This window comes from Oncorhynchus mykiss, chromosome 2, assembly GCF_057628025.1.
Source record: "Oncorhynchus mykiss isolate SJ-2025 chromosome 2, ASM5762802v1, whole genome shotgun sequence".
NCBI classification, from domain to species: domain Eukaryota; kingdom Metazoa; phylum Chordata; class Actinopteri; order Salmoniformes; family Salmonidae; genus Oncorhynchus; species Oncorhynchus mykiss.
Window position 1 is genome coordinate 48610282 of NC_143023.1, and position 23879 is coordinate 48634160.

The 23879-nt window shown below is 44.9% G+C and overlaps 1 long non-coding RNA gene across 1 annotated transcript; it reads right to left on the reverse strand.

Moving 5' to 3' along the window:
- Positions 1 to 1742: 1742 nt before the first annotated feature.
- On the reverse strand, positions 1743 to 13639 carry LOC149985126 (uncharacterized). The gene is made up of 2 exons (XR_016487005.1): positions 13556 to 13639; positions 1743 to 2987 (listed from the first exon to the last, which is right to left on the reverse strand). It is a non-coding gene; the product is annotated as an uncharacterized LOC149985126 (long non-coding RNA).
- Between the last annotated feature and the right edge of the window lie 10240 nt (positions 13640 to 23879).

Consider the following 23879-nt stretch of genomic DNA (forward strand, 5'->3'; position numbering starts at 1 on the left):
TCCATTTATATGCAGATAATACAGCCTTATACTCAGCGGGCCCCTCCCTGGGTGTTGTGTTAAACGCTCTACAACAAAGCTATCTTAGTGTTTAACAAGCTTTCTCTGCCCTTAACCTTCTTCTGAACACCTTCAAAACAAAGGTCATGTGGTTTGGTAAGAAGAATGCTCCTCTCCCCACAGGTGTAATTACTACCTCTAAGGGTTTAGAGCTTGAGGTAGTCACCTCATACCAGTTTTTGGGTGTATGGCTAGACAGTACACTTTCTTTCTCTCAGCACATTTCAAAGCTGCAGGCTAAAGTTAAATCTAGACATGGTTTCCTCTATCATAATCGCTCCACTTTCACCCCAGCTGCCAAAATAACCCTGATTCAGATGACCATCCTACCCATGCTAGATTACGGAGATGTAATTTATAGAATGGCAGGTAAGGGTGCTCTCGAGCAGCTAGATGTTCTTTACCATTCGGCCATCATATTTCCCACCAATGCTCCTTATAGGACACGTCACTGCACTCTATACTCCTCTGTAAGCTGGTCATCTCTGTATACCTGTCGCAAGACCCACTGGTTGATGCTTATTTATCATTCCCTCTTAGGCCTCACTCCCCCCTATCTGAGATATCTACTGCAGCCCTCATCCTCCACATACAACACTCATTCTGCCAGTCACATTCTGTTAAAGGTCCTCAAAGCACACACATCCCTGTGTCGCTAGTCTTTTCATTTCGCTGCAGCTAGCGACTGGAACGAGCCTCAAGAAACACTCAAACTGGACAGTTTTATCTCAATCTCTTCATTCAAAGACTCAATCATGGACACTCTCACTGACAGTTGTGGCTGCTTTTTGTGATGTATTATTGTCTCTACCTTCTTGCCCTTTGTGCTTTTGTCTGTGCCCAATAATGTTTGTACCCTGTACTGCTGCCATGTTGTGTCGCTATCATGTTGTTTTCATGTTGTGTTAGCATGGCAGCAACACATGACATGTTGGCTTAGGTCTCTCTTTATGTAGTGTTGTGTTATCTCTCTTGTCGTGATGTGTACTGTGTCCAATATTTCTGTTTAATTTATTTTTATTTTCTAATCCCAGCCCCCATCCCCACAGGAGGCCTTTTGCCTTTTGGTAGCCCATCATTGTAAATAAGAATTTGTTCTTAACTGACTCGCCTAGTTAAATAAAGGTTAAATAAAATAAAGTAAAATCTCCATTCTGAACTCATTCTCCATAGGATACATTCTAATGTTGTGCTGATCAAATTAAAATTATAGGTAGAGTACACAGTATTTAAAGGGATCGCTTTAGATAAATTAACAGATCAACAAATTGAGTAAAAACTTCCTGATCAAATTGGTAGGCCACCCAGTGGGTGTTTACCTTGCCTGATGACTCAAACTGAATTATTCCGCTGCTGTATGTTTGCTGCATACTTGAAGTCGTTTGTGGTGATATCAAAATGAGGGGTGTTGTATAAAACATTCCCCTCTTCCCAAGTCATCAGCGATTGGAACATTTCTAACCATCAAAGCCAATGACGAATTTACTAAATGCCACTTTACTCATGTGTGTTCTGGCTCTGGCCAAACCTATCGGTTTCTGTGACCAATCAGAACCGTTAGAATGTGTTTGCGTTCTAGCAATTGTTGGGGAGGTATTCAGATCCAGACTCATTTCGGTGAAGAAACGTGGGTGTGGCATAGCATTTGGCCAGAGCAAGGAGTTTGGGTAGCCAGGGAAGTGTTTTCTGGGATTGAATTAGATTTATTCAGTGCACACAAGGAAGCCCCACATGCAAACCTCGTTACACAAGTTTATAGGGTAAGTAAACACCAAATAATGAGTGTTTAAATCAAAAAGTGTAAAAAAGGCATACATTTCCTAAATCTGCATCGGCTCCTATTTGAATTCATCCTCCCTATATAAAGCGAAGCCACTTTAGAAAGGGAACCCAAGTGCCCGCCACAGCTGACGCATCAGGTGCTCGTAACAATCGCACCTACCTTATTTGGCTGTCGATTTAAGGTGACCGGTTCTGCTCACACATTCTGCTGTTGCTCTCTGCTTCCACTAGTATGTATTTGCTTCTTTTGCTGCATTGACGCTCTTGCTGTAATTGGCGGTACTCCCTATGCTGTTGTTTCTGATATGACATTTTCTTTGCAAATTCTCGCTATCTGTGTTTGAATCTCACCCGAGGTCACTCAATCTGCTCATGTTGTAATGTTAGGCTGCTGCGGGGATGTCATTGATTGCGGGGATCAACCACGTTGCTGCTCTAGTGTTGTCAGTCAATAGCCGGCTACAATTAGCTAAGTAGAATTAGCCTCGGGAGTAGCCTATCATATACTTTGTTTGTTCCCAATGCCAGTTTTGTTGTACAAATTATTTCTGCCTATGGTTATTATTCTTTGGAACCCTATTCCCTTACACTTTTTAAACTAGAAACACATTCAACCTCATTTTCAGACTGGTCTGGATTAGTGCGCTTGTTCAAATCCAGGCTGTATCACATCCGGCCGTGATTGGGAGTCCCATAGGGCGGCACACAGTTGGCCCAGCGTTGTCTTGGTTTGGCCGTGTTAGGCCGTCATTGTAAATAAGAATTTGTTCTTAACTGACTTGCCTAGTTAAATAAAATTAAAAAAAATGTAAACATTTTTTATCCTACACATTTGCTGCTCAGAAAATCTGAGTATATGGTGATGACCATGCTGGTTCCTCATCTAGGAAAGAGACACTTTGTATGTGGACAATTGGTACAGAAGTCTTCCAGCATCTGCTCTCCAACAGCACAGGGACCTGTGGCACAGTCAGGATGAACAGGAAGGGGATGCCGGGATTCGGAAGCAGGAAGATGCAGAGGGGGAGGTTGAGTTCAAGGAGAATGGTCAACAGCTGGCAGTAAAGTGGCACGACAAACGAGACATCCATGTCCTCTCCAGTGTCCATACGTCAACCATGTCGGTCACAGGGATGGAGGACCACCTGACGGAAGAGAGAAACATCAAACCAGACTGTGTGCTTGACTATAACCTCAAAATGGGGGCAGTGGATAACGCAGACATGATAAATGTGAAATGCGTTCAGAAAACTGTCCTCAATGGTCACATAGTTCACCACCAAATAGCTGGTGAGATGATTACTGTACAATATGTTTTTGGACATACAGTTCACATACAAATCACAAAGTTGCATTAATCAATTATAGTGACGACATCTCACCCACCTACCCACTCCCTCATCATTCTCTCCTCTCCCTCATCCTCCCCACTCCCTCATATGTAAAGTAATTACCTACCAAAAGTACAGAGAACCTCATGAGAGAGCTGCTGGAGGAGCACCACACCCCTCAGTGTGGATCCACTGGGGGTCGTCCTGCTGCAGACAATTCCCTATGCCTCACTGTACGACATTTTCCCTGTGAAGTCCCTCAAACTTCTGCTCAAGGCAGTCACACACAGAGACACTGCAAAGTCTGCCTGTCTGGAACCAGGAGAAGGAAGCAAAGGAGGTTGACAAAGTATATGTGTTTAGCTTGTGACACACTCCTGTGTGTTTCACCATGCTTTAGGGAGTACCAAACGCTCAAGCACTATTGAGCACATCTGCAGAAATTACTGACTGACTGACTGACTTAACAGGTGACCTGCCATGATGTTATGCCTTTAGTTGTTGTTCAATCACTGCATGAATATTGAAATATGGATTATGCATATTCATAAGTTGTCAGTATTTTCTTGCAGTTTTTTTCCCTTGAGTAAAGCAAGTTTTTGTTGTTCAACCACCGCCAATATTTCAGTAAAATAGACACACGTCTTGCAATCATTGGTTTTCCTGTGATTTACTCCTCCCGTGTATGGTAGTTTTTTGCCTGCCTCAGTAACTTTGCTTTTTGCCTGTTCCCTGCCTGTACTTCAGCATATTGGATTTCCTGTTATCTACCTATTGCCTGATCTCCCGGACTATGTTACTAGCCTTTCCCTGCCTGTACTGTTGCCCTTTTGGACCCCCTGTGTGTGACCTTCTGCCTGCCCCTGGATGTTTCCAGATTGGTTTTTGAAAATGGCGCTGGAGGAGATGGACGCCGTTTTACGGTCTCCTAACCAATTGTGCTATTATGTGGGTTTTTTTGCGATATTTGTAAATTATTTTGTATATAATGTTTCTGCAACCGTTTCTGACGGAAGAAAAGAGCTTCTGGACATCAGGACAGCGATCACGCACCTCGGATTACATGAAGATTTCTTACAACAACAACAACAAGCAGGACTAAAACGATATTCTCCAAACACCCCATAGGGCAGACATCCCAATTATTCACAAAAGGAAGCGACGCAGAGGACGAAGAGCCGGATGCCTCGTCCGGACCCGCAGAAGACAACTAGGAAAGCTGCCGTTACCGTCAATATTACTCGCCAACGTGGAATTATTGGACAATAAACTAGACGAGGTAAGATCACGAATATCCTGAATGACGACATGGATATTCAGCTAGCGGGATACACATTGCACCGGCAGGATAGAACAGCACACTCAGGTAAGACGACAGCTGGTGCACGAAATCTAAGGAAGTCTCTAGATTTTGATTTCCTGAAGTATATATATTGTGATAAACTGCAGGCCACACTACTTGCCTAGAGAGTTCTCAGCTATACTTTTCGTGGCTGTTTATTTACCACCACAGACAGAAGCTGGCACTAAGACCGCACTCAGTCAGCTGTATAAGGAAATAGGCAAACAGGAAACCACTCATCCAGAGGCGGCGCTCCTAGTGGCCGGAGACTTTAATACAGGGAAACTTAAATCAGTTCTACCAAATCTCTATCAACATTGTAAATGTGCAACCAGAGGGAAAAAAATTCTAGATCACCTGTACTCCACACACAGAGATGCGTACAAAGCTCTCCCTCGCCCTCCATTTGATAAATCCGATCACAACTCTATCCTCCTGATTCCTGCTTACAAGCAAAAATTAAAGCAGGAAGCACCAGTGACTCGGTCTATAAAAAAATGGTCAGATGAAGCAGATGCTAAACTACAGGACTGCTTTACTATCACAGAATGGAACATGTTCCGGGATTCTTCCGATGACATTGAGGAATACACCACATCAGTCACTGGCTTTATCAATAAGTGCATTGAGGACGTCGTCCCCACAGTGACTGTACGTACATACCCCAACCAGAAGCCATGGATTGCAGGCAACATTCGCACTGAGCTAAAGGGTAGAGCTGCCGATTTCAAGGTGCGGGACTCTAACCCGGAAGCTTACAAGAAATCTCGCTATGCCCTGTGACGAACCATCAAACAGGCAAAGCGTCAATACAGGGCTAAGATTGAATCATACTACACTGGCTCCGACGCTCGTCGGATGTGGCAGGGCTTGCAAACTATTACAGACGACAAAGGGAAGCACAGCCGTGAGCTGCCCAGTGACACGAGCCTACCAGACGAGCTAAATCACTTCAGTGCTCGCTTCGAGGCAAGCAACACTGAGGCATACTTGAGAGCATCAGCTGTTCTGGACGACTGTGTGATCACAACCTTTAAACAGGTCAACATACACAAGGCTGCTGGGCCAGATGGATTATCAGGACGTGTGCTCCAGGCAGGTGTCTTCACTGACATTTTCAACATGTCCCTGATTGAGTCTGTAATACCAACATGCTTCAAGCAGACCACCATAGTCCCTGTGCTCAAGAACACAAAGGCAACCTGCCTAAATGACTACAGACCAGTACACTGGAGCTCCCCAGGGGTGCGTGCTCAGTCCCCTCCCGTACTCCCTGTTCACCCACGACTGCATGGCCAGGCACGACTTCCACACCATCATTAAGTTTGCAGACGACACAACAGAGGCCTGATCACCGACAACGATGAGAGCCTATAGGGAGGAGGTCAGAGACCTGGCCGGGTGGTGCCAGAATAACACCCTATCCCTCAACGTAACCAAGACTAAGGAGATGATTGTGGACTACAGGAAAAGGAGCACCGAGCATGTCCCCATTGGTCCAAAAACACCAAGACAGTCGTGAAGAGGGAACGACAAAGCCTATTCCCCCTCAGAAAACTAAAAAGATTTGGCATGGGTCCTGAGATCCTCAAAAGGTTCTACAGCTGCAACATCGAGAGCATCCTGACCGGTTGCATCATTGCCTGGTAAGGCAATTGCTCGGCCTCCGACCGCAAGGCACTTCAAAGGGTAGTGCGTACGGCCCAGTACATCACTGGGGCAAAGCTGCCTGCCATCCAGGACCTCTACACCAGGCGGTGTCAGAGGAAGGCCCTAAAAATTGTCAAAGACCCCAGCCACCCCAGTCATATACTGTTCTCTCTACTACCGCATGGCAAGCGGTACCGGAGTGCCAAGTCTAGAACAAAAAGGCTTCTCAACAGTTTTTACCCCCAAGCCATAAGACTCCTGAACAGGTAACCAAATGGTTACCCAGGCTATTTGCATTGTGTGCCTCCCCCAACCCCTCTTTTACGCTGCTGCTACTCTCTGTTTATCTTATATGCATAGTCACTTTAACTATACATTCATGTACATACTACCTAAATTGGCCCGACCAACCAGTGCTCCCGCACATTGGCTAACCGGGCTATCTGCATTGTGTCCCACCACCTGCCAACCCCTCTTTTTACGCTTCTGCCACTCTCTGTTCATCATATATGCACAGTCACTTTAACGATACCTACATGCACATGCTACCTCAATAAGCCTGACTAACAGGTGTCTGTATAGAGCCTTGCTACTCTTTTTTCAAATGTCTTTTTACTGTTGTTTTATTGATTTACTTACCTACACACACACACATACTTTATTTTTATTTTTTCCCCCACACTATTGGTTAGAGCCTGTAAGTAAGCATTTCACTGTAAGGTCTACACCTGTTGTATTCGGCGCATGTGACAAATACACTGTAATGTACTGGGTGTAGTGGGTGAGAAGTCAGGCGCAGAAAACAGAGAGTTCAGGGTAGTGCTATATTTAATGCACAAAACGGTGAACATACGCCAACCCCACGAAAACACAGGGCGCACAACAAAACAAATGCCCCAAACACGGGGACTAAAACAGTCCAGAAAATCCCACGAAATGGGAAACAGGTAACCCACAGATGTGCATACAAGTTACACAAAACAATCCTGCACAAAGAGCAGGCCTACTGGTAAATAAAGCCCGACTAATCAGCCTAAAACACAAACAGGTGAAACCAATAACCAGAAAGGGGAAAAAGGGATCAGGGGCAACTAGTAGGCTGGTGATGACGACCGCCGAGCGCCACCCGAACAGGAAGTGTTCACCTTCGGTAGGAGTCGTGACATACACTTTGGTTTGATTTGATCCAGCTACCTGCCTCCTCCTGTGGTCCTTTGCAATAAACACCTGCTGCGCCCTGCACCCTTCTCTTGAAACCAGCTCTCTGTCTCCCCTCATGTTTATCACCAGAGGTTCAGTTCCAGTTATGATACTGGCAAATACTGTTTATGTGTGTGGTTTCTGGAAGTACAGAATAAATATCAGGATATAGCAATAAAACAGTATTGCAAAGAACATAACACTGCTCTAAAAATAATATGTTGCATTGACAAAATTAAAGCTCTACAAGGGGACAGGGCGAGGCAAAGCAGCGCTATGCTAAACAGGCCAAATTAAATCACACAGACCATGGTCATAAGACCAGGGCAGCTTCAAAAGACAACACAAGCTAATCCTTCTCTGACACCGTTAGCATTGTTTTACAGAGCTACAATAATAGAATAATGTAGCTAGCTACAGAAGCACAACTGAGTATAACACCATAAGGGCTATGTCCGCGGTTATAAGGAATACAGACAAATATATTATGCTCCATACATACAGTGAGCAACAGTGGAAATGACACACAGAAACTTTTATGATAACCTAGTAAGGCACTTACTTTGATAGAAACGCACACATGTCCAGAGTTATTATCATGTAGTAATGAAAACAACAATGAAATCAATGAGGGCAATTGTGACCTCTATCTGACCAGCTGGTCATAATTCTGACCACTATATTATGTACTATATTATTGTAACGGTTTTCTTCCTTGGCTCCTTACGATAAACAGTGGGAGTTAAGGAAGAAAACTGTTACAGAATCACCCACCACAACAGGACCAAGCGGCGTGGTGACAGGCAGCGGTAGCAGGAGCAGCGCAAGGAGGAATGGACATGGGATGATGTGTTGGACTGCAAGGGTTTCTACACATGGGAGGAGATCCTGGCGGGAAAGGATCGCCTCCCATGGGAACAGGTGGAGGCAGCTAGGAGAGCAGAGGCAGCCGGAGTGAGGAGCGGGCGATATGAGGGAACACAGCTGGCAAGGAAGCCTGAGAGTCAGCCCCAAAAATGTATTGGGGGGGAGGCACACAGGGAGTATGGCACACAGGGAGTATGGCAAAGCCAGGTAGGAGGCCTGCGCCAACTTCCTGTGCTTACCGGGGGGCTAGAGAGACCGGGCAGGCACCGTGTTATGCTGTGGAGCGCACGGTGTCCCCAGTGCGGGTGTATAGCCCGGTGCGGTACATACCAGCTCCTCGTATCGGCCGGGCTAGATTGGGCATCGAGCCAGGTGCCATGAAGCCGGCTCTACGCATCTGGTCTCCAGTGCGTCTCCTTGGGCCGGCGTACATGGCACCAGCCTTACGCATGGTGTCACCGGTTCGCCTGCACCACCCAGTGCGGGCTATTCCACCTTGCCACACTGGCAGGGCGACCGGGAGCATTCAACCAGGTACGGTTGGGCAGGCTCGGTCCTCAAGAGCTCCAGTGCGCCTGCACGGTCCGGTCTATCCAGTACCACCTCCACGCATCAGCCCTCCGGTGGCAGCTCCCCGCACTCGCCCTGAGGTGCGTGTCCTAGGCCCAGTACCACCAGTGCCGGCACCATGCACCAGGCCTACAGTGCGCATCGCCTGTCCAGCGCTGCCAGAGCCTTGCTCCTCTCCAGCGCTAACAGAGTCTCCCGTCTGTCCTTACCTGCTAGAGTCTCACGTCTGTTCAGAGCTGCCAGAGTCTCCCGTCTGTCATGAGCCGCCAGAGTCTCCCGTCTGTCATGAGCCGCCAGAGTCTCCCGTCTGTCATGAGCCGCCAGCGTCTCCCGTCTGTCATGAGCCGCCAGAGTCTCCCGTCTGTCATGAGCCGCCAGAGTCTCCCGTCTGTCATGAGCCGCCAGAGTCTCCCGTCTGTCATGAGCCGCCAGCGTCTCCCGTCTGTCATGAGCCGCCAGAGTCTCCCGTCTGTCATGAGCCGCCAGAGTCTCCCGTCTGTCATGAGCCGCCAGAGTCTCCCGTCTGTCATGAGCCGCCAGAGCCGCCAGTCAGCCACGATCTTCCAGAGCCGCCAGGATCTTCCAGAGCCGCCAATCAGCCAGGATCTTCCATAGCCGCCAGTCAGCCAGGATCTTCCAGAGCCGCCAGTCAGCCAGGATCTGCCAGAGCCGCCAGTCAGCCAGGATCTGCCAGAGCCGCCAGTCAGCCAGGATCTGCCAGAGCCGCCAGTCAGCCAGGATCTGCCAGAGCCGCCATTCAGCCAGGATCCGCCAGAGCCGCCAGTCTGCCAGGATCCGCCAGAGACACCATTCAGCCAGGATCTGCCAGAGCCGTCAACCTGCCTGAGCTATCTCTTAGTCTTGGGCTACCTCTCAGTCCTGAGCTACCTATCAGTCCTGAGTCTCCCGTCTGTCATGAGCCGCCAGAGCCGCCAGTCAGTCAGGATCTTCCAGAGCCGCCAGTCAGCCAGGATCTTCCAGAGCCGCCAGTCAGCCAGGATCTGCCAGAGCCGCCAGTCAGCCAGGATCTGCCAGAGCCGCCAGTCAGCCAGGATCTGCTAGAGCCACCAGTCAGCCAGGATCTGCCAGAGCCGCCATTCAGCCAGGATCCGCCAGAGCCGCCAGTCAGCCAGGATCCGCCAGTCAGCCAGGATCCGCCAGAGCCGCCAGTCTGCCAGGATCCGCCAGAGACACCATTCAGCCAGGATCTGCCAGAGCCGTCAACCTGCCTGAGCTATCTCTTAGTCTTGGGCTACCTCTCAGTCCTGAGCTACCTATCAGTCCTGAGCTACCTCTCAGTGTTCAGCTACCCCTCAGTCTTGAGCTACCCCTCAGTCATGAGCTACCCCTCAGTCTTGAGCTACCCCTCAGTCCCGAGCTACCTCAGTCCCGAGATGTCCCTCAGTCCGGAGCTGCCCCTCAGTCCAGTGGGACCCTTTTTTAAGGTTACTAGGCCAAGGTCGGCTGCGAGGGTCGATCAAGCAATGCCACAGGAGGAGACATAAAACCTCACGTCCTTCGCTAAAGTGGGCCACCAGTACCTCCCCCTAAGACCCCGCACTGTCCTCCCAATTCCCGGATGATCCGAAGAGGGTAGTGTATGGGCCCACCGAATCAATTTGTCACGAACACCAAGCGGCAAGTACTGAAGGGGGCGCGGGTTCCAACTGTAATGCCCGCTCGATGTCCGTGTCCACCTCCCATACCACCGGTGCCACCAGACATGAAGCTGGAAGTATGGGAGTAGGATCGATGGACCGCTCCTCGGTGTCATAGAGACGGGACAGCACGTCGGCCTTAGTGTTAAGGAAACCTGATCTATAGGAGATGGCGAACCTAAATCAGGCCCACCTTGCCTGACGAGGATTCAGTCTCCTCGCTGCCTGGATGTACTCCAGATTACGGTTGTCAGTTCAGATGAGGAATGGGTGTTTAGCCCCCTCAAGCCAATGTCTCCACACCTTCAGAGCTTTTACCACAGTCAACAACTTCCGGTCCCCCACGTCATAGTTTCGCTCCGGAGCGAGCTTCCTCGAAAAAAAGCACGAGGGCGGAGCTTCGGTGGCGTGCCCAAGCGCTGTGATAGCACGGCTCCAACCCAAGCCCTGGACGCGTCCACCTCCACTATGAACGCCAAAGAGGGGTCCGGATGAGCCAATACGGGAGCATTGGTAAACAACGCCTTCAGATGACTAAAAGCTATGTCCGCCGCCGCAGACCACCACCCCCCCCCTTCAGCAGTGAGGTAATGGGAGCAGCCACCTGGCCAAAACCCCGGATAAACCTCCGGTAGTAATGGGCAAACCCTAAAAACCGCTGCACCTCCTTTACCGTGGTTGGAGTCGGCCAATTACGCATGGCTGAAACGCGGTCACCACGCCAGATGTGGAAATGCGATACCCCAGGAAGGAAATGGCTTGTTTGGAGAACACACATTTATCAGCCCTGACGTACAGGTCATGCTCCAGCAGTTGCCCAAGCACCTTGCGCACCAGAGACACATGTGTGGCGTGTGTGGCGGAATAGATCAGTATATCATCGATATACACCACCAACCTTGCAGGTTGCTGAGAATCCATCCATTTTCAACCCATGCGGCATGACGAGGTACTCATAATGGCCAGATGTGGTACTAAACGCGGTCTTCCACTCATCTCCCTCCCGGATACTCACCAAGTTATACACGCTCCTGAGATCCAGTTTTGTGAAAAACTGCGCTCCGTGAAATGACTCCACCGCCTTAGCGATGAGAGGTAGCGGGTAACTAAACCCCACTTGGATGGAATTTAGACCTCTTCAAAATCAATGCACAGACGCAGACCTCCCTCCTTCTTCACAAAAAAGAAACTCGAGGAGACGGGTGAAGTGGAGGGCCAAATGTACCCCTGTCCCAGAGATTCAGTGACATATGTCTCCATAGCCATTGTCTCCTCCTGTGACAGTGGGTACACGTGATTCCTGGGCAGTGCTGCATTTACCTGAAGGTTTATCGCGCAATCCCCTCGTCGATGAGGTGGTAATTGGGTCGCCCTCTTTTTACAGAAGGCGATAGCCAAATCTGAGGGCAGGCGCACAGTGGAAACCAGGTCTGGACTCTCCACCGTCGTTGCACCGATGGAAACTCCTATACACCTACCTGAACACTCCTCTGACCACCCCTTTAGAGCCCCCTGTTTCCATGAAATCCTAGGATTGTGACTAGCCAACCAGGGAATCCCCAACCAGGGTATCCCCCAGTGTGGTGGAAATGCAGGCGAATCAATAAGGAAGAGACTAATCCGCACCATATGACCTCCCTGCGTTACCATGTCCAGTGGAACCGTGGCCTCCCTGACCAGCTCTGACCCTAACGGTCGGCTATCTAGGGAGTGCACGAGGAAGGGTTGGCCTATCGGCACCAGCGGAATCCCTAAACTAAGAGCGAGTCCGCGATCCATAAAGTTCCCAGCTGCACCTGAATCGACTAGCGCCTTATGCTGGAAAGAGGGGGAAAACTCAGGAAAAGAGATTAGTATGAACATGTGACCAACAGGGAGCTCTGGGTGAGTCTGGTGCTGACTCACCTGGGGTGTCCGAGAAGTGCTCTGCCTGCCCTCTCGACTCCCAGACGAGCTCCTCCAGCACTGATCGGCAGTGTGCCCTCTCCGACCACAACTGGTGCAGGAGGAGCCTCCTCCTCCGGTTCCCCTAGAACCTTGGGGGTGGAACAAACAGGACCCGCTCTGGACGCCCGCGGGCAGCTAGCAGGTTGTCCAGTCGGATCGACATGTCTATGAGCTCATCCAGGGTGAGGGTGGCGTCCCGACAAGCTAGCTCCCTGCAGACGTCCTCCGGGAGGCTACAACGGTAGTGGTCCATCAGGGCCCTGTCGTTCCACCCTGCTCCAGCGGCCAGGGTCTGAAACTCCAACTCCTCGTCTCCTGCTTAAGGTGGAACAGCCGTTCACCCGCCGCTCTGCCCTCTGGTGGGTGGTCGAAAATGGCCCGGAACCGGCGGGTGAACTCAGAGTAGTGGACCCTTGCGGAGTCAGGACTCTCCCAGACCGCATTGGCCCACTCCAGGGCTCTGCCCGTCTAAAAGGAGACGAGGACGCTCTCCAGAAGGAGTCGGGCGAACGTTAGCCAGGTACAGCTCTAGCTGGAGCAAGAATCCCTTGCACCCGGCAGCCATTCCATCGTACTCCCTCGGGGGTGCGAGCCGAAGAGCACTGGGTCTGGACGGCACCGTAAAAGTAGGTAGAGCAGGCGGAGGAGGAGCTGGAGACAAGGTAGGGAGGCCACTCCTCTCCCATCAGTCCATTCTCTCCATCATCTGGTCCATTGCTGTCCCTATTCGGTGTTGGATGGCCGTGTGATGGAGGACACGCTCTTCCATAGATGGAGGGGGGGGGGGGGGGTCGCAGCTGCTCCTGCTGACTCCATGCTTAGGTGCGGGCTTCTGTCACATTAGCTAGGAGTGGTGGGTGTGGAGTCAGGCGCAGAGAGCAGAGGTTCCAGAAAGGACGTATTTATTCCAAAAATGGTCAGGCAAAAAACAACAGGCACAAATGACAACAAAACGGGACACCAAACATTCCGTAATGGAACAAAACACAAACCTCCACTGACAGAAAAGAAAATAAGCCTGCACAAAAGCAGGCGGGCCTTGAAGACTTAAATAGCCCCGAATTAACCACAAACAAGGTACAGACAAAACCAACAGAAAAGGGAAAAGGAATCGGTGGCAGCTAGTAGACCGGTGACGACGACCGCACCTTTGGTGGAAGTTGTGACAATAAGTTCTGTACTCCTTCCCGTTGTTCCCTTCTCCAACCTTCCACCCAAGCTAGAAGATTCCTGCAAAAACGGAGAATCAAGAATTGAAAAAGGCAGTTGAGAGGTATAACATTAGAATGCGTGTTGAGGGGGACCAGGGATAGGCAAAATGTATTGTATTGTCAAATACAAATTACGCAAAAATACAGTGGCATTAAGTACTTCAGTAAAAATACTTTAAAGTACTACTTAAGTAGTTTTTTGGGGTATCTGTACTTTACTTTCTTCGTTTATATTTTTGACAACTTTTACTTTTACTTCTCTACATTCCTTAGGAAAATAATGTACTTTTCACTCCATACATTTTCCCTTACACCCAAAAGTACTACTTACATTATGAATGCTTAGCGGGACAGGAAAATTCACGCACTTATCAAGCGAACATCCCCGGTCATCCCTATTGCCTCTGATCTGGCGGACTCAATAAACACACATGCTTCATTTGTAAAATGATGTCTGAGTGTTGGAGTGTGCCCCTGGCTATTCCTTAATAAAAACATTTAATGATGCCATCTGGTTTGCTTAATATAAGGAATTTGAAAGTATTTATTATTTTATTTTGATACTTAAGTATATTTTAGCAATTACATTTACTTTGATATTTAAAACCAAATACTTCTAGGCTTTTACTCAAGTAGTATTTTACTGGTTCACTTTCACTTTAACATTAGTCATTTTCTATTAAGGTATCTTTACTTTTACTCAAGTATGACAACTGGATATTTTTTCCACCACTGCAAAAATACAAGGATCTCTGATGAATCATCTCTGATGAAATCTTCACATCCATATTGGGGGTACAAGCCGAGCTTACTGTTTTACAGACATAAACAATTAATGTTTTGTCTATTCATGTACCATCCATCTCTCTCTCTCTCTCTCTCTCTCTCTCTCTCTCTCTCTCTCTCTCTCTCTCTCTCTCTCTCTATTTAGTCAGCCACCAATTGTGCAAGTTCTCCCACTTAAAAATATGAGAGAGGCCTGTAATTGTCATCATAGGTACACTTCAACTATGACAGACAAAATGAGGGAAACAAATCCAGAAAATCACATTGTAAGATTTTTAATGAATTTATTTGCAAATAAGTATTTGGTCACCTACAAACAAGCAAGATTTCTGTCTCTCACAGACCTGTAACTTCTTTTTTAAGAGGCTCCTCTGTCTCTCCACTCGTTACCTGTATTATACATACATACATACATACATACATATAAATACGCATGTATACATATCTATTTTCCTTTATTACCCTCCACCCGTCTTCCAATTTTAGCAAACCAGTGAACAACAAAGCTTTAGGCCTGTATTTCCAGCTTATACATACTATATACATTTTAAGGACACAGTCTATTTTACAATAGTTCTATTTTGTTTGGTTTTAGTCCTGTTCTTCCTCTACCCTCAACCTCTCTTGTCTATTTCTGATGTCCATCCAGTTTGATTTCTATTTGCCATATCTTTCCAACTGTGCCCTTTCACCAAAGTTCTTAACCTATATACGTTTTACGGACACAGTATGTTTAACATTAGTTATCTTGTTGTTATCTTGTTCTTATTAGTCCATTCAGCTCCATTCACCCCCTCCCATCTATCTCTTAACACCATCCATATTGGATTTCTATTTGCCATATTTTTCACCTGTGCTGTTATGTTTCACAAAAGTTCTGAACCTTTCTATTTTCATTATTTCTACAGATTGTAAATTGAAAATAAACATTTTTGCTAAAAGTATTATTCTATTATTGATTGATTGACTATGACTTTTCAGATCACCCTGTAGTGCTATCTGCAAGGTTAGCTCCAAGTAAAATTGCAATTCTTCAGCCATTCCTTGACCTGTGACCAAAAACAAGCTACATCTGGACAGTAGTAACACAAATGATTGAATGATTCTGCCTCTTCACAGCCAAATCTGCAGAGCTGGTGTCACATATACTCCCTCTCCGGCCTCTAAGTCATCAGGCTGCTGATTATCCCGCACACCTGTCACCATCATTTCGCACACCTGCGCCTCATGACACTCACTTGGACTCCACCTTCTTTATTATCTTCCCTATATCTGTACTCCCCTTGGTTCTTTCCTCAGGTGTTATTGACTCTGTTTTCATGTCAGTGCATTGGTTGTGTTTCGTGTTCATTGGTTCTTTTATTTATTAAAACACTCACTGCCTGAACTTTCTTCCCGACTCTCAGCACACTCATTACACCTGGGAAGGTTGGATCCCCCATATAAATAACATTCTATTGGTTGCAAGAATGTTGTACAATTTAAATAAAACAATTATACATTTTGAATCCAGCATTGTTTTGCGTATCAGTTCATAAACCATGTGCCATGGAATTGGTATGTCACAAATCTCTTCCCAACTGTTTTGCAATCTGACACGGCTGTCAATTTTTTTGGTACATAAATGAAACTGATACTTTTTTATTTATCACAATTTTCTTTATCCAATTTTGGTCTTTAATGCAGGGCCGACAAACAAGTTCCTTACTTTCTCCCCCTTCCACTTGCCTCTTCAATTTTTGCAGTAATGCTGCAATTAAGTGGTTGTCATTTTGGTTTAGAGCAGACATTTCTGTATGTTTTTGTTAGCTGCGTGTGTGAAAACTCCACCAGTCCTATTTATGATATGATATCAAGATTGTATATTTTTTTACACTTTCATTTAAAAAAAAATAATTTAGTATATTTGAGTCTCAATATTTTGTATTATTTGTTCGATCTTTTCAGGTGGTTTAAATTGAAATTGCAACCAACTTTCTATGGCTTGTTTTAAAAATAGCAATATTGTGAGAGGATTTATTTTCAAATAACTGAAAGTGAGAGGTAATCTGAATAAAGGGAAAAATGCCTTTCTTGAACATAGGGTGAGACATTCTTACTAATTTGCTAGAGAACCAGTTCAGATTTAAGTATAACTTTTGTTTGACTGACGCCTTAGTGAGAGGTCTAATGGTTTAATATTTCATTTCTGCCCTCTGAATTCATATTCATTATATAAATAGGCCCGTTAAATTTGTCTGGCTTGCCGTTCCAAATCAAATTGAATATTTTTTTCTCATATCATTTCAAAAACTGTTCCCTAGGTGTAAGCAAGACCATGAGCAAATAGATAAACTGGGATATCACTAAAGAGTTAATCACGGTTGTTTTTCCACAAAAAGAAAGGTATTTATTCCCATGGTAGCAAGATCTTATCTATTTTTGCTAACTTTCTATTAAAATGTATTGGAGTGAGATCATTTATTTTGGGATATGTATACTGAGTATTTCCACATCACCATCAGGCCATTTTATTGGTAAACTACACTGTAATATAAAAGTTGTCTTTTTTAGTGATCCAATACGTAATATAGTATCATAATACTTATCATAATTTGGTTGTAATCCAGAGAGGTTAGAATTTTTAAAAAATCTAGATCCTCAATGAGACTGTGGAGGGATCCAAGTTGTATATTTAAAAGAAAACATGAATCAGCCTACAATAACATTTTTTTTAAGCTCTGGATTTCTTTTTTTTTTTTTTTTTTTTTTTTTTTTTTTGAATTTTACTTTTTCTCCCCAATTTCGTGGTATCCAATTGTTGTAGTAGCTACTATCTTGTCTCATCGCTACACCTCCCGTACGGGCTCGGGAGAGACGAAGGTTGAAAGTCATGCGTCCTCCGATACACAACCCAACCAAGCCGCACTGCTTCTTAACCCAGCACGCATCCAACCCAGAAGCCAGCCACACCGATGCGCCGGAGGAAACACCGTGCATCTGGCCACCTTGGTTAGCGCACACTGCGCCCAGCCCGCCACAGGAGTCGCTGGTGCGCGATGAGACAAGGACACCCCTACCGACCAAGCCCTCCCTAACCCGGGCGACGCTAGGCCAATTGTGCGTCGCCCCACGGACCTCCCGGTCGCGGCCGGTTACGACAGAGAAGCCCTGGATTTCTAATCAGTTGATATTATTGTTGGACCTGATTTTAATAGCTAACATTTCAATGGCCATAATAAATAGATATGCCGATAGAGGACAATCTTGTTTTACTCCTCGACAGTTTAAAACTTTCTGAGAAGTAGCCATTATTTTCTATTTTACACCTTTTACACATGATTTTAAGAAATTATCCAAAATGTAGATGTTCCAGGCATTTATATCTAAACTCCAGTTATACTTTATCAAAAGCCTATTCAAAGTAAGCTATGAATAGCAGGCCTGGTTTCCCAGATTTTTCATGGTGTTGTCACGGCCGTCGCTGGAAGGAGACCAAAGTGCAGCGTGTTGAGCGTACATTTCTCTTTTTATTTAAAATGTCGCCAACAAAACAAGAACCGAAAAACAACCGTGATGCTTACAGGGCTATAGTGCCACTAACAAAGATAACTACCCACACTGAAAAGAGGGAAAAAGGGCTACCTAAGTATGATTCCCAATCAGAGACAACGATAGACAGCTGTCCCTGATTGAGAACCATACCCGGCCAAAACATAGAAGTAAAGAAACATAGAAAACAAAACATAGAATGCCCACCCCACATCACACCCTGACCTAACCAAATAGAGAAATAAAACAGCTCTCTAAGGTCAGGGCGTGACAGGTGTTCTATTGTTTCCAGTACTTGCCTTATATTATCTCCAATTAATAATGTCCGACAATACCTTTTTAATTCTATGCGCTATATAATTAGAAGGCCAGCATCCCGGAGTCGCCTCTTCACTGTTGACGTTGAGACTGGTGTTTTGGGGGTATTATTAAATGAAGCTGCCAGTAGAGGACTTGTGAGGTGTCTGTTTCTCAAACTAGACACTCTAATGTACTTGTCCTCTTGCTCAGTTGTGCACCGGGGCCTCCCACTCCTCTTTCTATTCTGGTTAGGGCCAGTTTGCGCTGTTCTGTGAAGGGAGTAGTACACAGCGTTGTATGAGATCTTCAGTTTCTTAGCTGTTTCTTGCATGGAATGGCCTTCATTTCTCAGAACAAGAATAGACTGGCGAGTTTCAGAAGAAAGGTCTTTGTTTCTGGCCATTTTGAGCCTGTAACCGAACCCACAAATGCTGATGCTCCAGATACTCAACTAGTCTAAAGAATGCCAGTTGTATTGCTTCTTTAATCAGAACAACAGTTTTCATCTGTGCTAACATAATTGCAAAAGGGTTTTCTAATGATCAATTACCCTTTTAAAATGATAAACTTGGATTAGCTAACACAAATGGAACACAGGAGTGACGGTTGCTGATGTGACGGGGCCTCTGTACGCCATAGTAAATATTCCATAAAAAATCTGCCGTTTCCAGCTACAATTGTCATTTACAACATTAACAATGTCTACAATGCATTTCTGATCAATTTGATGTTATTTTAATGGACAAAGAAATATGCTTTTCTTTCAAAAACAAGGACATTTCCTAGGGACTCCAAACTTTTGATTGATAGTTATTATCATTGGGATTGAAAATTCTCATGACAGATAACAAGACAGTGAGTGCAATACGTGTGAGGAAACAACCCCATGTAGATAACCATTTACTTTACAGCCCTGTCTTTAGCAGGCAGTTACTTTGAAATGACTTGTTGAAATGGTAATTCCCTAATAACTGCATATTAATTCCAAGTTAGAACATTGACATAGCGTATGTTTTGTACCCTTTGGTACCAGGTAGTTAGCAATGGCGTTGAATTATTTGAAGTAAGTGCAAGAAAGTATCTATTGCCACCACATAGTGTCTTAGTAAATACCACCGGGCTGTAAAATGAATCGTAACCAGGCCTTCTGCTGTCATTGGCCCACGGCAAGGCGACCTGCAGGAGGTCAGGATTACCAAGTAGTTTAAGGTGCTGTGTTCAGGTCACATCCTCCCCTGGAGGTGTGGATTCGAATCCCACTTTACTTTAGCGGCTTGTCATCTCAAGGGAGTTTCCATGGCAAGCTTGCTCCTAGCTCCACCGAAGAAGGGAAATCGCCTCAGCACAGCCAGCTGCAAGAGAGTTAGTTGTGTCCAAGGGGTTAAGAATTGACTAGAACTCTATTGAGATTTACTTGTGTAGGTTCGAATCCTGCTGACTACAGCTCTATGTTTTGTCAGCCCGTTTGGAAGCTGTCTTTCCCGTAGTCGTCGAACTCCAAACAACATGCTTCACTCCTAACGAAAGGTAGACAGACAGAATTAAAGAAGACAGGTTAAAGGTTAGGTTAGACAGGTTAAAGAAATGATTTTCAAGCCTTGAGACAGTTGAGACATGGATTGTATGCCATTCAAAGGCTGAATGTGCAAGACAAAATATTTAAGTGCCTTTGAAAGGGTTATGGTAGGTAGTAGGTTCCAGCCGCACCGGTTTGAGAGTGTCACGAACAGCTTTGTGACTTTGCCATTGTAATTGTTTGTATGCTTGTGTAATCTAAAATGAATCTATGATCTTATGCTATCCATTTGGTTTTTTGTATGCTGTTTTTTGTATGCAATTTTAATATTTGAGAATTAACCAATGATATTAAGCCACTCTTGGCCATGATTACAGACACCTGTGTGTGTGTGACTTTTGACACTATATACACGAGTCATCCCGCAGTGTTTGTGATTATACCCTGATGAAGACAGCTTGGCTGTCGAAACGTTGGATATTAAATGTTTGCATCTGAGCTCCTAGAGTGTGCGGCTCTCCTTTATTTTCAAGTTTTCTACTCCGCTAGCCAGCACCTCGCCTAAATAGGTGTGCGTTTCTTATTAGGTTCCAGCCGCACCGGTTTGAGTGTGTCACGAACAGCAACGTTGCTGGGTTTTTCACGCTCAATAAGTTTCCTGTGTGTATCAATAACGTTCCACCACCCAAAGGACATCCAGACATCCACACATTTGTGGGGAGCATTGGAGTCAACATGGGCCAGCATCCCTGTGGAATTCTTTCGACAACTTGTAGAGTCAATGCCCCGACGAAAAAGGGGGAGGAGGGTTGCAACTCAATATTAAAGCTAATTTCCTGCAATTCTACACATATTGCCATGGGGCAGAGAAAAACATCTGCAGTTTTGTGATAACTTTAGCAGTATATGCAAACATTTGGTGACCCAGAAAGAAAAAAAAGTGATAGCAAACACTTGATTGACAGAATAAGTTTTCGTCTTGCCGCTACACTGCATCTGACTAGGTAAACAACTTAATTTGCAGTTAATGTGGACTGAAGCACTGGGACTCGGACTCCAGCCATAAGGACTCGTGACACAACTTGTGACTCGACCAATGATGACTTGGACTCGGACCGAAGCACATGGGACTTAGTCTCAGATATCCCCGACCTTGGAGCTACGTAAAACCTATAAGCAACGGCACAATGTCTGGGGGAGAATGTCAGCTTTTCTCTGACATTTCGAAAGGGGACAAAAAAAAATGTTACGCGGATGTTTCTCAACTTTCCCAACAAATCACGAATTTGGGTAGGCGGGTCTGAAAATGCAGGAATTGTGCTCCGAACTTAAGCTTGAATGTACAGATGTCTTACAATTTCACATTCAAAGATGGCGGAAGTAAGCCGTCTGGCTCATGGACTACAGCCCACTGGGCAGTCTACATCAATTCAACGTCTATTCCACGTTTGTTTAACATAATTTCATTGAGATGATGTGGAAACAACGTTGATTCAACCAGTGTGTGCCCAGTGGAAGGGGACTTCAGACTCTGACTCGAGGTTTAATGACTTGACTCTATCACTGTATAGTATCAGCAATTCTCATTCAGATGAGACAGACTGGTCTCATTGATTAACAGATATTACTGAAACTGAGATTTAAAAAAAAACAAAAACATTTATTTTATTAAATATAAGGCAACATACAAGCAGTACACAGGGGGAGAAACATTAACAACAACAAAAAACAAGGAATAAATCAATCAAGAAGGTCAAAACAAATTGTTTTTTTCTGGTGAATAAACGTGACTGTCATAAGAGCAGTGTAATGACACCTTTGGGCACAGGATGGTGCAAAGCATGCACACTCCTGAACAAGAATACACCACAATATATACACAAACATACACGTACAAACCACACATACAAATATAGCCTATAATAGCCACCAGATATCCTAAAGTGATGACTGGGGACAGATCCTAGATCAGATTCTGAGTGTACGTGATAGCCCAGGATCAGTTGGTTAGTGCTCAACACTATGTCCAAACATTTTGGCTATTGACCTTTCTAATATGCAAATGCTATTGATATTAATACCCAAGCTTTACACAATACAATATTCGGGTTCAAACAAAGGAAATTGAACGTTTTTTTCACAGCAAGTAAGATTATTAGCTTTTCTTGAAAGGACATGTTGAAATGTGGGTTGTAACCAAAGAGCATAAGAGCAGGAAGGATTTTAATGACCATTATCGTCCCACTTTAAATGACATTCAGCATATAAAGGCTTCATAAAGCCTTCATAACACCTTCATAAGCACTACATAAATGTGTTTCAAAGCATCTATAAGCATATGTCATGCTTTATAAAGGGTTCATAAATGTGGCATAACTGTATGACAATCACCAATGTCAAACATAATATTATACATGTGCTTCATTTTTATTGTTTATTTTTTTATTTTACCTTTATTTAAGAACAAATTTTTTATTTTACCTTTATTTAAGAACAAATTCTTATTTTCAATGACGGCCTAGGAACAGTTGGTTAACTGCCTGTTCAGGGGCAGAACGACAGATTTGTGCCTCATAAAGGGTGGCATGTTGTGCTGAAGGATGGCTCACGCTCTTTGAAGTCATGTTAGTCACATTACACCTAATCTCGTTCCCAGACACTTCTGCCCAAATGTACAGAAGGTCTGGTGGACCAATGCATTAAACTTGGCCTTCATTAGTTCGGTTACATTTCAAATCAAATTTTTAAGAAGAGAAATTGTGGAACTGTACAAGGTTTTGCCATAATTATGACTTTGTGGCTGTGTTAACTAGTGATGACCAGGGGAAATGCTTTTGTTGACAGAGTACATAGCCTGATGACAAATACTTTACTCAGTAAGGTCCCTCCCATAGGATTCTATGGTCACTCCCACTAAGGCCAAATTTGAATGGTTGATATCCCAGGCTTATATGTGTTGTGTGCTCAAAAGCCTTATCCAAATCAACTTACAGTCATGCGTGAATATATTTTTATGTATGGGTGGTCCTGGCAATCAAACCCACTATCCTCATGTTGCAATGCTCTACCAAGATGCATGACAAGGTTGTAAATGCTTTGTGAACCCTCAATGTAATATGATTTATAAGCCTTTATTGAGTAGAGCTTATAAAGCACCGGCGTATGTCATATTTGACGTAGTGGTTGATGTCACATTTGACATTGGTGGTTATATCACACAGTTATGTCACATTTATGAACCCTTTATAGAGCTTGAGACACTGTACTCTTATAGATGATTTGTGACGCATTTGTGTTGTGTTTATAAGCTGCACATCACTTAAAGCACGGACAGAATTGGTCCCAAAACGTCAACAACATTTTCCCAAAGAGTTTCAACAGTGAAACGGTGTCAAAACATATGCATGAAGTTTCCTATTTCAGAACAAGAGCATTTATCGTTATCGGCAAGCTGCATTTTAAATCTGCTCTCAGGAGTAAAATAGGTACTGTGTGCACATTTGAAATGGATCAGCTAATAGACCAACACATTTGTTACATTGTATTAATTTCATTTGGTCCATTTTGGTTTCACATTGCCAAATGTCTAACAAACAAAAATGACCAAACAAAACCACATGTTCATGCAAGTCATTTGTTTTTTGGACACAAATGGTCATGTTAAATCCATTTATTATCATCATGGAGCATCACTTGTGTGTCCCAATCTTCATATTACTTTTGCTTTGGTCAATATACTGGAGGAAACTCATAACTGCCATGATAGGGGAGACTGGGTGTCTCATCATGGGTTGGTTGTCAGAGTTCTTAGCCTATTACTCTAGGATGCTGTGTAGCCTAGTAATTTTAAGATTAAAACGTGTGACCTATGTGACTTGGTCAATTCATATCAACATCTCAAAACATGGAGGAGAGTGGGATCTGTATGTTTTTATAAGAGGTTATAATAAAAAATACATGTATTGGTACACTATATATACATAGGTATGTGGACACCCGTTCAAATTAGTGGATTCGGCTATTTCAGCCACACCGGTTGCTGAAAGGTGTATAAAATCGAGCACACAGCCATGCAATCTCCATAGACAAACATGGCCTTACTGAAGAGCTCAGTGACTTTCAACGTGG